The sequence below is a fragment of the Ranitomeya imitator genome, chromosome 3 (assembly GCF_032444005.1).
Source record: "Ranitomeya imitator isolate aRanImi1 chromosome 3, aRanImi1.pri, whole genome shotgun sequence".
Taxonomy (NCBI): Eukaryota; Metazoa; Chordata; class Amphibia; order Anura; family Dendrobatidae; genus Ranitomeya; species Ranitomeya imitator.
The window spans coordinates 390043808-390060046 of record NC_091284.1 but is presented as its reverse complement, the minus strand read 5'-3'; the positions used below and the strand labels follow the sequence as shown (position 1 = coordinate 390060046).

Below are 16239 nucleotides of genomic sequence, written 5' to 3'. Positions count from 1 at the left end.
GCCCTGTGCCAGTGCCAATGCCAACGAGTGGGCCCCCCCTGCTTGCTCAGGATCACAGCATTTGCAAAGTTGAAATACTTACCTCTCCCTGCTCCACTGCCGTGACGTGGTACAGATGTCCTTGGCCCACTAATTGCTTGAACCAGCCGTACCCCCCACAACTTTAGCCAAATGACCCCCAATTTCAAATGCCTTACAATTATTATAAGCTAAATTACGATTGACAAGCTTCAGTAGCAAGAATGGATGTTTTTGCCAATATAATGGGCTCTGTACATGTTTTCCTGGCCTCTACTCACTGCCGACTATGCTCCCCCATTGACTTGCATTGGGTTTCGTGTTTCGGTCGATCCCCGACTTTTCGCGATAATCGGCCGATTCCACTCGACTCGAATTTTGAGATAGTCGGGTTTCGCGAAACTTGGCTCGACTCTAAAAAGGTCAAGGTCGCTCAACTCTACTTGTCATTGTTGACCTCCGGAAAAAGAAAAATCAGTGTCAACATATCCTATGGTTCACACTTCTTCTGATGTATGTAAGGGCCACATTGGACATGACAATTTCAGCCTTTGACTATAAGGACAAATGTTTCAATTCACCGACTGCAAAGAAAATAATTGGAAGCTTAAACACAAATTATATGAGAAAGTTCGAAAAAATAAATTATTTGGAAAATATTAATTATTCAACAAAAAGGATTTTTTTAGAAGCAAAACCTTAAAACCCATTTGAACCCTTGCAGATATTAGGAAATGTAAAGTCGAGTTCACACGTTCATTGTTTGGTCAGTAATGTATTTCGTATCTGTAAGCCAAAACCAGGAGTGGGTGATAAATACAGAAGTGGTGACGTGTTTCTATTATACTTTTACTCTGATTGTTCCACTCCTGTTTGTGGCTCACACATACTGAGGTAAAATACTGAACATGTGAACATGACCTAATTCCGCTAACTATGGACTGACAATAGAGGATTGTCAATTCTACTACTAATTCAGGATTGGTTAAACCCTAGTTGTAGTTTGATGCATTAGTTTAGATATGAGGGTATGCTTCCATGGTCAGTATTAGCAGCGCTTTGGACGCAGCACATGTCCGCTCCATTCAAATCCCTGCCCCGTTTTGTACGCCCGGTGATTCCGCATGTGTTCATTGAATCGTGCTGAATCACGGCATCTTATACATTGGACTGTGATATTTATCTTGCGGAGACTGAGAGGAGGAGTCCCTGCACGCATAGTGGAGATGTGATTTCATAAAATCAAATTCACTATGCTGTAACATCTGGCCGCTGCAGATTGAACACTGCGGCTGTACGCAATGTCCAATCTGCCGTATTTACTGACCGTGGGAACATACCCTAATTTGAAAACACACTACATGCATACTATCGCTATCGAAATTATTCAACCCCCATTTGCAAATTAAGTTTTTTAGTAAAATTTACAAACTTTCTGTTTGCAATACACCAATGAAAAACTAACCATTTAAATTGGTCAGCTCAATTAATATAACAAGTGGTTTCTCCAAATTGAGCACAAAATGCCATGTTTAATGACTACTGCAGCCTCAGAATTATTTAAACCATTCATGACAAGCATCATCAGCACATAGTTGGGCACCTTTGGCAGTTACGACCTGCTGCAAACTTGATTCTTAGCCAGACACCAGCTCCTAGCAATGTACCTGTGATATTTTAGCACATTCCTCATGGATTGTGGTCTTTAATACATGCCAAACCAAGTGCCAAATATATATATATATATATATATATATATATATATATACAGTTGAAAGCAGAGGTGTACATACACTATATAAAAATGCACATATGCATGTTTTTCTCAATATCTGACATGAAATCAGAATAAACCTTACCATAATTATTAAGTAATGAAAATGCATTAAAACATTATCTCTCTCATTATTCTGGCATTTGGCAAATATTAATAATTATGGCAATCCTAATTGACCTAAAACGGGAAAGGTTCATTCTGATTTCATGTCAGATATTGAGAAAAACATGCCTATGTGTCTTTTTATATAGTGTATGTAAAATTCTGGTTTCAACTGTACCTGTGGGGGCTTGTAGTCTACTTTATTACACCTGTGTGACCAGCTATATTTTTGCATCTGTAATATTACTTTACTGCATACTATTCCACTATACTCATCTTTAACATAATCGTATCATTTTTGGTGCACAATTATAGGTCTCTTCCTGGATTTGTGATATTAATACCCAGGCGCGGGCTGGGCCGGGTGGCAGAAATGCATATGCCCCCGGGCCCGTGTCTAAGCAGCTGCACAGGGCCGCTGGAGGACTGGCAGTGACTAATACATAGCGCACCTGTAGTGCGCGGTGGTGTCATCCCGCCAGTAGCCCTGACATGCAGGCTGCAGGGGTATGTGATGAGCAGGCTCCTATGCGCCACTGCCACTCTGAGGGAGATAGCCAGCAGCCAAGGTGAAAGGTCAGCATACCGGCCTGTGTGTGCACGGAGCTTCAGCTTCTCCTGCTCTTATCTGCCATCCCGGCAGAGAAGGAGAGACGGGGGAGGTGCCGGGACAGTGCAGAGCTGTGAGCAGGAGAAACTGAAGAGCTGCACATGGACTTCAGCCACCCCTGCACCACAGAGGAGAATGTGTGATGTGTGTATATAGGAGAGTGTGTGATGTGTGTATGAGGAGAGTGTGTGTGTGTGTGTATGAGGAGAGTGAGTGTGTATGAGGTAACTGGTGCATGTGTGTGTGAGCTGCGTGTGCGTGATTGCTGCGTGCGTGTGCGTGTGAGCTGCGTGCATGTGAGCTGCGTGCGTGTGAGCTGCGTGCATGTGCGTGTGAGCTGCGTGCGTGTGAGCTGCGTGCGTGTGAGCTGCGTGCGTGTGAGCTGCATGTGCCTGTCATTATACAGTGGGGCAGTGCGTGTGCGTGTCATTATACAGTGGGGTTGTGCGTGTGCGTGTCATTATACAGTGGGGCTGTGCGTGTGCCTGTCATTATACAGTGGGGCTGTGTATGTGTGTGTGTGTGTGTCATTATACAGTGGGGCTGTGCGTGTGTGTGTGTGTGTCATTATACAGTGGGGCTGTGCGTGTGTGTGTCATTATACAGTGGGGCTGTGCGTGTGTGTGTCATTATACAGTGGGGCTTTGTATGTCATTATACAGTGGGGCTGTGTGGGTGTCATTATACAGTGGGGCTTTGTGTGTCATTATACAGTGGGGCTGTGCGTGTGTGTGTCATTATACAGTGAAGCTGTGCGTGTGTGTGTGTCATACAGTGGGGCTGTGTGTGTCATTATACAGTGGGGCTGTGTGTCATTATACAGTGGGGCTGTGTGTCATTATACAGTGGGGCTGTGTGTGTGTCATTATACAGTGGGGCTGTGTGTCATTATACAGTGGGGCTGTGCATGTGTGTCATTATACAGTGGGGTTGTGCATGTGTGCCCTTATACAGTGGGGCTGTGTGTGTGTGTGTGTCATTATACAGTGGGGCTGTGCGTGTGTGTGTCATTATACAGTGGGGCTGTGCGTGTGTCATTATACAGTGGGGTTGTGCGTGTGCGTGTCATTATACAGTGGGGTTGTGCGTATGCATGTCATTATACAGTGGAGTTATGCGTGTCATTATACAGTGGGGCTGAGCGTGTGTGTGTCATTATACAGTGGGGCTGTGCGTGTGTGTGTCATTATACAGTGGGGCTGTACATGTGCGTCATACAGTGGGGCTGTGTGGGTATGTCATTATACAGTGGGGCTGTGCGTGTGTGTGTGAAATGCGTGTTTGTGTGTGAGCTGCGTGCGTGTGTGAGCTGCGTGCGTGTGTGAGCTGCGTGCGTGTGTGTGTCATTATACAGTGGGGCCGTGCGTGTGCCTGTCATTATACAGTGGGGCCATGCGTGTGTGTGTCATTATACAGTGAAGCCGTGCGTGTGCCTGTCATTATATAGTGGGGCTGTGCGTGTGCCTGTCATTATACAGTGGGGCTGTGTATGTGTGTGTGTGCGTCATTATACAGTGGGGCTGTGTGTGTGTGTGTGTGTCATTATACAGTGGGGCTGTTCGTGTGTGTCATTATACAGTGGGGCTGTGCATGTGTGTCATTATACAGTGGGACTGTGCTTGTGTGTCATTATACAGTGGGGTTGTGCGTGTGTGTCATTATACAGTGGGGCTGTGCGTGTGTGTGTCATTATACAGTGGGGCTGTGCGTGTGTGTGTCATTATACAGTGGGGCTGTACATGTGCGTCATACAGTGGGGCTGTGTGGGTATGTCATTATACAGTGGGGCTGTGCGTGTGTGTGTGAAATGCGTGTTTGTGTGTGAGCTGCGTGCGTGTGTGAGCTGTGTGCGTGTGTGAGCTGCGTGCGTGTGTGAGCTGTGTGCGTGTGTGAGTTGCGTGCATGTGTGTGTCATTATACAGTGGGGCCGTGCGTGTGCCTGTCATTATACAGTGAGGCCATGCGTGTGTGTGTCATTATACAGTGAAGCCGTGCGTGTGCCTGTCATTATACAGTGGGGCTGTGCGTGTGCCTGTCATTATACAGTGGGGCTGTGTATGTGTGTGTGTGTGTGTGTGTGTCATTATACAGTGGGGCTGTGCATGTGTGTGTCATTATACAGTGGGGCTGTGCGTGTGTGTCATTATACAGTGGGGCTGTGCGTGTGTGTGTCATTATACAGTGGGGCTTTGTGTGTCATTATACAGTGGGGCTGTGTGGGTGTCATTATACAGTGGGGCTTTGTGTGTCATTATACAGTGGGGCTGTGCGTGTGTGTGTCATACAGTGGAGCTGTGCATGTGTGTGTGTCATACAGTGGGGCTGTGTGTATCATTATACAGTGGGGCTGTGTGTCATTATTCAGTGGGGCTGTGTGTCATTATACAGTGGGGCTGTGCATGTGTGTCATTATACAGTGGGGTTGTGCATGTGTGTCATTATACAATGGGGCTGTGTGTGTGTGTGTCATTATACAGTGGGGCTGTGCGTGTGTGTGTCATTATACAGTGGGGCTGTGCGTGTGTGTCATTATACAGTGGGGCTGTGTGTGTGTGTGTCATTATACAGTGGGGCTGTGCGTGTGTGTGTCATTATACAGCGGGGCTGTGTGTGTGTGTCATTATACAGTGGGGGTGTGTGTGTGTGTGTCATTATACAGTGGGGCTGTGTGGGTGTCATTATACAGTGGGGCTGTGCGTGTGTGTGTCATTATACAGTGGGGCGGTGCGTGTGTGTGTCATTATACAGTGGGCCGTGTGTGTGTGTGTGTCATTATACAGTGGGGCTTTGTGTGTCATTATACAGTGGGGCTGTGTGGGTGTCATTATGCAGTGGGGCTTTGTGTGTCATTATACAGTGGGGTTGTGCGTGTGTGTCATTATACAGTGGGGTTGTGCGTGTGTGTCATTATACAGTAGGGCTGTGCATGTGTGTGTCATTATACAGTGGGGCTGTGCATGTGTGTGTCATTATACAGTGGGGCTGTGCGTGTGTGTCATTATACAGTGGGGCTGTGCGTGTGTGTGTCATTATACAGTGGGGCTGTGTGTGTGTGTCATTATACAGTGGGGCTGTGTGTGTGTCATACAGTGGGGCTGTGTGGGTGTCATTATACAGTGGGGCTGTGCATGTGTGTGTCATTATACAGTGGGGCTGTGCGTGTGTGTGTCATTATACAGTGGGGCTGTGTGTGTGTGTCATTATACAGTGGGGCTTTGTGTGTCATTATACAGTGGGGCTGTGTGGGTGTCATTATACAGTGGGGCTTTGTGTGTCATTATACAGTGGGGCTGTGTGGGTGTCATTATACCCCCCTGCACCACAGAGGAGAATGTGTGATGTGTGTATATAGGAGAGTGTGTGATGTGTGTATGAGGAGAGTGTGTGTGATGTGTGTATGAGGAGAGAGTGTGTGTGTATGAGGAGAGTGTGTGTGTGTGTGTGTGTATGAGGAGAGTGAGTGTGTATGAGGTAACTGGTGCATGTGTGTGTGAGCTGCGTGTGCGTGTGTGCTGCGTGCGTGTGCGTGTGAGCTGCGTGCATGTGAGCTGCGTGCGTGTGAGCTGCGTGCATGTGCGTGTGAGCTGCGTGCGTGTGAGCTGCGTGCGTGTGAGCTGCATGTGCCTGTCATTATACAGTGGGGCAGTGCGTGTGCGTGTCATTATACAGTGGGGTTGTGCGTGTGCGTGTCATTATACAGTGGGGCTGTGCGTGTGCCTGTCATTATACAGTGGGGCTGTGTATGTGTGTGTGTGTGTGTGTCATTATACAGTGGGGCTGTGCGTGTGTGTGTGTGTCATTATACAGTGGGGCTGTGCGTGTGTGTGTCATTATACAGTGGGGCTGTGCGTGTGTGTGTCATTATACAGTGGGGCTTTGTATGTCATTATACAGTGGGGCTGTGTGGGTGTCATTATACAGTGGGGCTTTGTGTGTCATTATACAGTGGGGCTGTGCGTGTGTGTGTCATTATACAGTGGAGCTGTGCGTGTGTGTGTGTGTCATACAGTGGGGCTGTGTGTGTCATTATACAGTGGGGCTGTGTGTCATTATACAGTGGGGCTGTGTGTCATTATACAGTGGGGCTGTGTGTGTGTCATTATACAGTGGGGCTGTGTGTCATTATACAGTGGGGCTGTGCATGTGTGTCATTATACAGTGGGGTTGTGCATGTGTGTCATTATACAGTGGGGCTGTGTGTGTGTGTGTCATTATACAGTGGGGCTGTGCGTGTGTGTGTCATTATACAGTGGGGCTGTGCGTGTGTGTCATTATACAGTGGGGTTGTGCGTGTGCGTGTCATTATACAGTGGGGTTGTGCGTATGCATGTCATTATACAGTGGAGTTATGCGTGTCATTATACAGTGGGGCTGAGCGTGTGTGTGTCATTATACAGTGGGGCTGTGCGTGTGTGTGTCATTATACAGTGGGGCTGTACATGTGCGTCATACAGTGGGGCTGTGTGGGTATGTCATTATACAGTGGGGCTGTGCGTGTGCCTGTCATTATACAGTGGGGCCGTGCGTGTGCCTGTCATTATACAGTGGGGCCATGCGTGTGTGTGCCATTATACAGTGAAGCCGTGCGTGTGCCTGTCATTATATAGTGGGGCTGTGCGTGTGCCTGTCATTATACAGTGGGGCTGTGTATGTGTGTGTGTGCGTCATTATACAGTGGGGCTGTGTGTGTGTGTGTGTGTGTCATTATACAGTGGGGCTGTTCGTGTGTGTCATTATACAGTGGGGCTGTGCATGTGTGTCATTATACAGTGGGACTGTGCGTGTGTGTCATTATACAGTGGGGCTTTGTGTGTCATTATACAGTGGGGCTGTGTGGGTGTCATTATACCCCCCTGCACCACAGAGGAGAATGTGTGATGTGTGTATATAGGAGAGTGTGTGATGTGTGTATGAGGAGAGTGTGTGTGATGTGTGTATGAGGAGAGAGTGTGTGTGTATGAGGAGAGTGTGTGTGTGTGTGTATGAGGAGAGTGAGTGTGTATGAGGTAACTGGTGCATGTGTGTGTGAGCTGCGTGTGCGTGTGTGCTGCGTGCGTGTGCGTGTGAGCTGCGTGCATGTGAGCTGCGTGCGTGTGAGCTGCGTGCATGTGCGTGTGAGCTGCGTGCGTGTGAGCTGCGTGCGTGTGAGCTGCATGTGCCTGTCATTATACAGTGGGGCAGTGCGTGTGCGTGTCATTATACAGTGGGGTTGTGCGTGTGCGTGTCATTATACAGTGGGGCTGTGCGTGTGCCTGTCATTATACAGTGGGGCTGTGTATGTGTGTGTGTGTGTGTGTGTCATTATACAGTGGGGCTGTGCGTGTGTGTGTCATTATACAGTGGGGCTGTGCGTGTGTGTGTCATTATACAGTGGGGCTGTGCGTGTGTGTGTCATTATACAGTGGGGCTTTGTATGTCATTATACAGTGGGGCTGTGTGGGTGTCATTATACAGTGGGGCTTTGTGTGTCATTATACAGTGGAGCTGTGCGTGTGTGTGTGTCATACAGTGGGGCTGTGTGTGTCATTATACAGTGGGGCTGTGTGTCATTATACAGTGGGGCTGTGTGTCATTATACAGTGGGGCTGTGTGTGTGTCATTATACAGTGGGGCTGTGTGTCATTATACAGTGGGGCTGTGTGTGTGTGTGTCATTATACAGTGGGGCTGTGCGTGTGTGTGTCATTATACAGTGGGGCTGTGCGTGTGTGTCATTATACAGTGGGGTTGTGCGTGTGCGTGTCATTATACAGGGGTTGTGCGTATGCATGTCATTATACAGTGGAGTTATGCGTGTCATTATACAGTGGGGCTGAGCGTGTGTGTGTCATTATACAGTGGGGTTGTGCGTGTGTGTGTCATTATACAGTGGGGCTGTACATGTGCGTCATACAGTGGGGCTGTGTGATTATGTCATTATACAGTGGGGCTGTGCGTGTGTGTGTGAAATGCGTGTTTGTGTGTGAGCTGCGTGCGTGTGTGAGCTGCGTGCGTGTGTGAGCTGCGTGCGTGTGTGAGCTGCGTGCGTGTGTGTGTCATTATACAGTGGGGCCGTGCGTGTGCCTGTCATTATACAGTGGGGCCATGCGTGTGTGTGCCATTATACAGTGAAGCCGTGCGTGTGCCTGTCATTATATAGTGGGGCTGTGCGTGTGCCTGTCATTATACAGTGGGGCTGTGTATGTGTGTGTGTGCGTCATTATACAGTGGGGCTGTGTGTGTGTGTGTGTCATTATACAGTGGGGCTGTTCGTGTGTGTCATTATACAGTGGGGCTGTGCATGTGTGTCATTATACAGTGGGACTGTGCGTGTGTGTCATTATACAGTGGGGTTGTGCGTGTGTGTCATTATACAGTGGGGCTGTGCGTGTGTGTGTCATTATACAGTGGGGCTGTGCGTGTGTGTGTCATTATACAGTGGGGCTGTACATGTGCGTCATACAGTGGGGCTGTGTGGGTATGTCATTATACAGTGGGGCTGTGCGTGTGTGTGTGAAATGCGTGTTTGTGTGTGAGCTGCGTGCGTGTGTGAGCTGTGTGCGTGTGTGAGCTGCGTGCGTGTGTGAGCTGTGTGCGTGTGTGAGTTGCGTGCGTGTGTGTGTCATTATACAGTGGGGCCGTGCGTGTGCCTGTCATTATACAGTGAGGCCATGCGTGTGTGTGTCATTATACAGTGAAGCCGTGCGTGTGCCTGTCATTATACAGTGGGGCTGTGCGTGTGCCTGTCATTATACAGTGTGGCTGTGTATGTGTGTGTGTGTGTGTGTGTGTCATTATACAGTGGGGCTGTGCTTGTGTGTGTGTGTCATTATACAGTGGGGCTGTGCGTGTGTGTGTCATTATACAGTGGGGCTGTGCGTGTGTGTGTCATTATACAGTGGGGCTTTGTGTGTCATTATACAGTGGGGCTGTGTGGGTGTCATTATACAGTGGGGCTTTGTGTGTCATTATACAGTGGGGCTGTGCGTGTGTGTGTCATACAGTGGAGCTGTGCATGTGTGTGTGTCATACAGTGGGGCTGTGTGTATCATTATACAGTGGGGCTGTGTGTCATTATTCAGTGGGGCTGTGTGTCATTATACAGTGGGGCTGTGTGTGTGTCATTATACAGTGGGGCTGTGTGTCATTATACAGTGGGGCTGTCCATGTGTGTCATTATACAGTGGGGTTGTGCATGTGTGTCATTATACAGTGGGGCTGTGTGTGTGTGTCATTATACAGTGGGGCTGTGCGTGTGTGTGTCATTATACAGTGGGGCTGTGCGTGTGTGTCATTATACAGTGGGGCTGTGTGTGTGTGTGTCATTATACAGTGGGGCTGTGCGTGTGTGTGTCATTATACAGCGGGGCTGTGTGTGTGTGTCATTATACAGTGGGGGTGTGTGTGTGTCATACAGTGGGGCTGTGTGGGTGTCATTATACAGTGGGGCTGTGCGTGTGTGTGTCATTATACAGTGGGGCGGTGCGTGTGTGTGTCATTATACAGTGGGGCTGTGTGTGTGTGTGTGTGTCATTATACAGTGGGGCTTTGTGTGTCATTATACAGTGGGGCTGTGTGGGTGTCATTATGCAGTGGGGCTTTGTGTGTCATTATACAGTGGGGTTGTGCGTGTGTGTCATTATACAGTGGGGTTGTGCGTGTGTGTCATTATACAGTAGGGCTGTGCATGTGTGTGTCATTATACAGTGGGGCTGTGCGTGTGTGTCATTATACAGTGGGGCTGTGCGTGTGTGTGTCATTATACAGTGGGGCTGTGTGTCATTATACAGTGGGGCTGTGTGTGTGTCATACAGTGGGGCTGTGTGGGTGTCATTATACAGTGGGGCTGTGCATGTGTGTGTCATTATACAGTGGGGCTGTGCGTGTGTGTGTCATTATACAGTGGGGCTGTGTGTGTGTGTCATTATACAGTGGGGCTTTGTGTGTCATTATACAGTGGGGCTGTGTGGGTGTCATTATACAGTGGGGCTTTGTGTGTCATTATACAGTGGGGCTGTGTGGGTGTCATTATACAGTGGGGCTTTGTGTGTCATTATACAGTGGGGCTGTGCGTGTGTTTGTCATTATACAGTGGGGCTGTGCGTGTGTGTGTGTCATACAGTGGGGCTGTGTGTCATTATGCAGTGGGGCTGTGTGTCATTATACAGTGGGGCTGTGTGTGTGTCATTATACAGTGGGGCTGTGTGTCATTAAACAGTGGGGCTGTGTGTCATTATACAGTGGGGCTGTGCATGTGTCTGTCATTATACAGTGGGGCTGTGCTTGTGTGTGTGTGTGTGTGTGTGTCATTGGTGCATTCACTCTGTCATTCTTTGGACTGCAGACTTGTGCTTCTCACATTGCTGGCAGTGCTGTGGTTATTCGGCGGGTGTGTGGCTGTAAGTTTGTGATTTGCATACATGCGGTCACATGCCGACTAGACTTGCATGGCCTAATGCAACTGTATTGAACAAGGCCCAAAACAGTCTAGTCGAAATGTGGCTGGGAATATATATATCTCATGCTTGCAGTCGCAAGACCACCTGTTGCCGGCACCAGAGAATCTTCATAGCGCATGATATGAGGATTCACACATAGTGTCTGTAGACATGTAGCATAAGATCCGACAACCCCTTTAAGGATGAGACGCTACTCATGGGCCACTGCTGTGTGCTTGCCCCCCAGGCCAAAATTTGCCAGTCAGCCCCTGTTAATACCTCTATGTAGCGTTTCCTTTTTCCTTTCGGTATCTTCCCTGTTTTTTTTATTAAATGCCTGAGTACAGTGATAATATTTATAGATATAAAATGTAGTGTACCATTGTGACTTATGTGATATTCGTTCTAGGTATATGGCCAAGTTAATTATATAGTTGCTGGTATCTTGGTGTCTGTATAATCTTCTTGGGTTGTTGGGTTGAACAAGAGAGTTGCTCAAAAAGTTAGGAGACCATTACCTTGCACAAGCAAGGAAAGGGATACAAATAATAACAAAGGCATTGAATGTTCCTAGAGATAAAGTTGGATATTGAGGAAAACTGGCAACATTATATATGATGCCTCTGTGATTCATAAGCTTAAAAAAGCTCTCCAGAATAACATCTCAGTGTTAATAATATACTGTAGTACTTCCATGGAGCTCATACAATGCAGTAATTTTAATAATAAGCTAGAACCTTTGATGTAAGCGACTTTTTATGTCTGTTAATAAATCTGTGGCCTCAAGCGACATGATTTATTATCATGACTAAAGTCATTATAATTCAGACTATAATGGATATAATTTCTAGAATTATTACTGTCAGCGACCGTGTGACTGGGACACAAAGCATCTGAGCTCATGCATACGTTCTTGTCCCAATCAAATGGCTTGCGAGGGGTAACACAACGTGACTATCATACATTTGTTGCAGTATCACAATAAGAAAAGCCATAAATAAATGCAATTTCCGTTCCTGAAGCAGTTTGGTGCGGTATATGTCCTGTAATTAAGATTCAGCAACTGAAATAACTTAATTTTACAAAATTTCCAATTTTTGTATGAAAATGTAATTATTTAGCAATAGCAGTGCTTCTCCTTGGGACGTTATTATAGAAGTCTTTCCTTTATACATAATGCAACATGCCTGCAACTGAGTACAGATTTCCTCTTGTACTAGTAGTGATTTTGATGATAAGACTATATTATGGATGCTAAATACTTTTCAAACTCAATTCCTGGTCCCCTGTGTTGTATAGATCTGTACCTTTGTCAGTATAGAGACTGGTATAAACCCATACTGTGCCACTGTGTGCCTCTGATTTTATACAAAAAGAATTGAAAGACAGCATCATCCATTCATAACATTTCTTTTTTTTACCTTTGTGCAACATTTTGTCTGACACTAAGTCTAATATCTTTGCCACCAATTTTATTCAGACAAACATAAGAATTATGATTATGAAGCAAGGTATTCTTGACATGGAGCAGTAGTTATGTCCCCTATAGTGAAAATACATAATGCGGACTGTTGTGCCACGGAACAAGGTTAATGCACATGGCATTACATTTCTCAATTACCGTACTTTCTCCTCTCAATATATCTAATTTTCCTCCTTATGCCATATTCACACATGAATCTGAGCACAGACCGAGAGTCACCGACCGGCTACAGTTCTCCTAACATGAATTTGGCAGCCTCCTTGAAATGTGTGAGGTCGTCAAGTTCAGGTCAGGACTCAGGAGATCCATGAACAGTACATGTATCAGAGAACCTAACACACAGATGTGGGAATGCCGCCTTATTTATATTGCTTGCTTATTCTTTCAAATAACTCTTTTCTGTATGCTAATCTTTTTTTCAAAGCAAATTAGTTCACCCAGATTTGGAGGGGACTGAATTGTTAATGGGTCGCTCATTGGCTTATAAGGTAGCTTCTTAAATTTTTCCAACAATTATTTACAAAGCTTATTTTCATCCATAGAGCATATTCCACTTTTCCTTAGGTTTGTAGCATTTTATAACATAAATCATTAGTGGATTTGTTCCTTTATTTGGTTCTCAGTAATTAGCCCATTGAAGTCTGAATGTCAGTTAAATACCTTAATGAGAATTATTGAAATCAGCACTAATATTCACGTACAATCAAATGCAAAATTGCTTAGCGGCCAAAATACTAAAACATTTTACATTGTAAAAATATACTCTAATTAAATATTCTTTAAAGGGTTATTCTCATCTCGTAAAGTGATGCCATATTGTCTTAATATACCATCATTTTCTGATTGCGGTTGTCCTGACTTTTCGGAGCCCCACCAAAACTGAGAAAGTAGAAAAGCGTTCTGGCCGCCTTCATGACACATTGATTTCTTCCTCTGCAAGAAACTGCCGTGTGGCTCTTTTCAAGAGAATGAGACAGGTTGTGCCATTGTGCAGGGGGAACTGAGAAGGGGTCACAGACTCACAGCACTAAGCCTAAAAATTGTGGTCCCTTCATTCTCAGGACAGCTCAGACCCATTCCAAAGATAAAGTGATGATATATAGCAATAAGTCATCAGAACCCCTCCCTACACGTCTACATGATTCTAATGATGTTCGTCCTTCGTAGTCAAAAATGACCATGGCTTCAGGGTTAGAAGAAAATTAGTAGTTATGAGTCCGGAGGTGGCTGATGAGGCCAATCTGGACCCTGAAGGCTCACCCACATTCTTGACATCAGGAAGCAAATGTGGTCACTGTCAGTACACAAGATTAAGCTTGTGCCTTGCAGACTGCACGCTTTCTTTTTGCGTCCAAGATTTTCCTATCTTCAGCTGCACGTGCTCCTGAGGTGACCCTGCCCCGCCAACCTGGATGATCCAGGGCAAGCTCTTCCCATTCATTGATATTGTCTTCCAAGTTTTTGAGAGATGCCTTAAGGCAGTCTTTATAGCGTTTCTTCTGCCCCCAATTTCTCGCTTTCCTTGGCACAATTCTCTGTACAGCAGTTGTTTCGGTATTCATCTGTCAGGCACATGCACATCAGGCACATGCCCAGCCCACCTGGCTTGGACTTTCAGCAGGAGAGTGTAGACGCTGCAGAGCCCAGTTTCTTCCAGAATTGCCATGTCTGGGACATTGTCTTGCCACCTGATGTGGAGGAGTCTGCGGAGGCAACTCATGTGAAAATGATTACGCTGTTTAGCATGCCCGCTGTAGACTGTCCAGGTCTCGCTAGCATAGAGAAATGTGGTGAGGACCACTGCTCAGAAGACCTTCAGCTTAGTGGTAAGGCTGAGTACCCTTCGTTCCCAGACAGTCTTACACAGTCTCCCGAAGACAGCACTGGCTTTGGCAATTCTGTTATTAACCTCAGCGTCTATGGTTACTTCATGAGAAAGTGTGCTGCCTAAGTAGGTGAAGTTATCGACTGCTTTGAGGTTTTGCTCCTTCACTGTGATACGTGGCTCCTTGAGTAGTTTCCCTAGAACAGATTGATACATGACTTCAATTTTTCTAGTGTTGATCTCGAGAACAAAATTGTTACAAGCTTGTGAAAAATAGTCCATTTCGTGCTGCATCTGCTGTTCCGTGCTAGCGTTAAGTGCACAGTCATCAGCAAGTAATAAATCACGGATAACAGTCTCATGCAGCTGAGTCGCCCGTCAGGGCAGTGGGGATACATACTCGGTACCGGGTCCGGACGCAATTAAAGGGGTGGTCATGGTGGCAGTGACCCGGTCCGTGGCCCTAGGCGACCAAGTAAAAGGGACGGTCTTTAAAGGTGTTGTGGAAATGATGAAAGTTTGTGACGCCACCTGTGGTTTTCGGTCAGAGGTGACTGACGCTGCTTAAATGGGTCCTCTGGAGGCGATGGTGTTGCAGCAGAGATGGTGTCACTTCCTACAGGTGAAGCGGGGTCCCCAGGGTTCCCGGGGTGTTTGGCAGGGATGGTGAATGCCGGCAAATAAATGGAGGACACAGGGTTGCAGTCTTTAACTGGTTTACTGGTGTTAAGTAGCCTCAGTCTAGGGTACCGGCAACAAGTGTAGATGGAATACAGGCAGCCTGAAGACAAGTGGAAATCCCTTTGACAGGTCAGTTGCATGGCAGGCAACTTGAGCCATCTTTTTGGGGTCTCTGTCCACGGTGACTCCTGGCTCTGATTGCTGATGTACCTCAGGTATTATGTGGGCAAGTCCCTTTTAGTTTCCTGCCCTCCGGTTCTGCCGTGGGACCTGTAGTTCCTTAGGGCCTCGGGCTCCCGGTGCCTGGTTTCTGTGCTCAGCTTGTAGAAGCCCGGTTGCAGCCCTCCTCTAGCTTCTAAGTCCTTCTGTGCTCCTTCACTGACTGGTACCAACTGTCAACTATCCACTTGTCTGCACCAGACAAATTGACTCCTCCTCCAGACCAGGATGTATATAAGGAAGTTCCCCTTAAACCGGGTTTAGAGCTTCCCCTTCTGGGCTGGAGTCAGAAAGTGTTGCATGTAAGATTACCTGCCAAAGGGATCCCCCCTGTCTCCATGCATGGCACTACCCTCCCCAAACTCCTGGGTGCCACACACCTTCATAACCGACTTCAGGTGTTTTGGTTTGAATAACTTGCTATCAGTCCTGTACCTAACCTGGATTCCATCTTCACAGTTATTAAAGGCATCACTTTACATTGCAGAGAACAGCATACTGAACAGGGTTGGAGCAAGCACACAGCCTTGCTTTACGTCGTTTACATGATTCTAACAAGGATTGGTTTATTGCAATGGAAGATCAATATGTCCTCAATGCCTAACAGAACTACTGTAATTGTCTAATGTGATGCTGGGGAGACAATCATAGCAAGTAGATAACAGTAGAAAACACAAATGAAGTGCAGGAAAGTCTCTTGGTTGCAGCCTCTTAGTAATAGTATAAACCTAGTAGCTACACAGCAGAAAGCACAAGAGTCTATACACATCATGGTAACAGTACCAGGAGGCATAGATCATGGTGGTTCATAGAATAAAAGGAAAAGTGTATTTCTCTGTTTCAGAACAAATAACATTAAACTACTGTGGCTCAATTTGCAACTAGCATATTTCATAGATGTGCCATTAACTCCACAATGCTTTATAGACATCATCATCACTGTCCCTATTGGGGCTCGCAATCTAAGTTCCCTGACCCTGACATTATGCCTTTGGAGTGTGGAAGGAAACAGCGGTACCCAGAGGAAACCCACACAACCACGGGGAGAACATGCAAACTCCTTGCAGATTTTGTCATTGCTGGGGTTTGAACCCAGGACTGAAAAGCT

The 16239-nt window shown here is 46.6% G+C and overlaps 1 protein-coding gene across 8 annotated transcripts in view; it reads left to right on the top strand.

The window, feature by feature from the left end:
- The window catches only part of COL16A1 (collagen type XVI alpha 1 chain), a 327454-nt gene that overhangs the window by 68605 nt on the left and 242610 nt on the right, over window positions 1-16239 (top strand). The window lies entirely within an intron of this gene.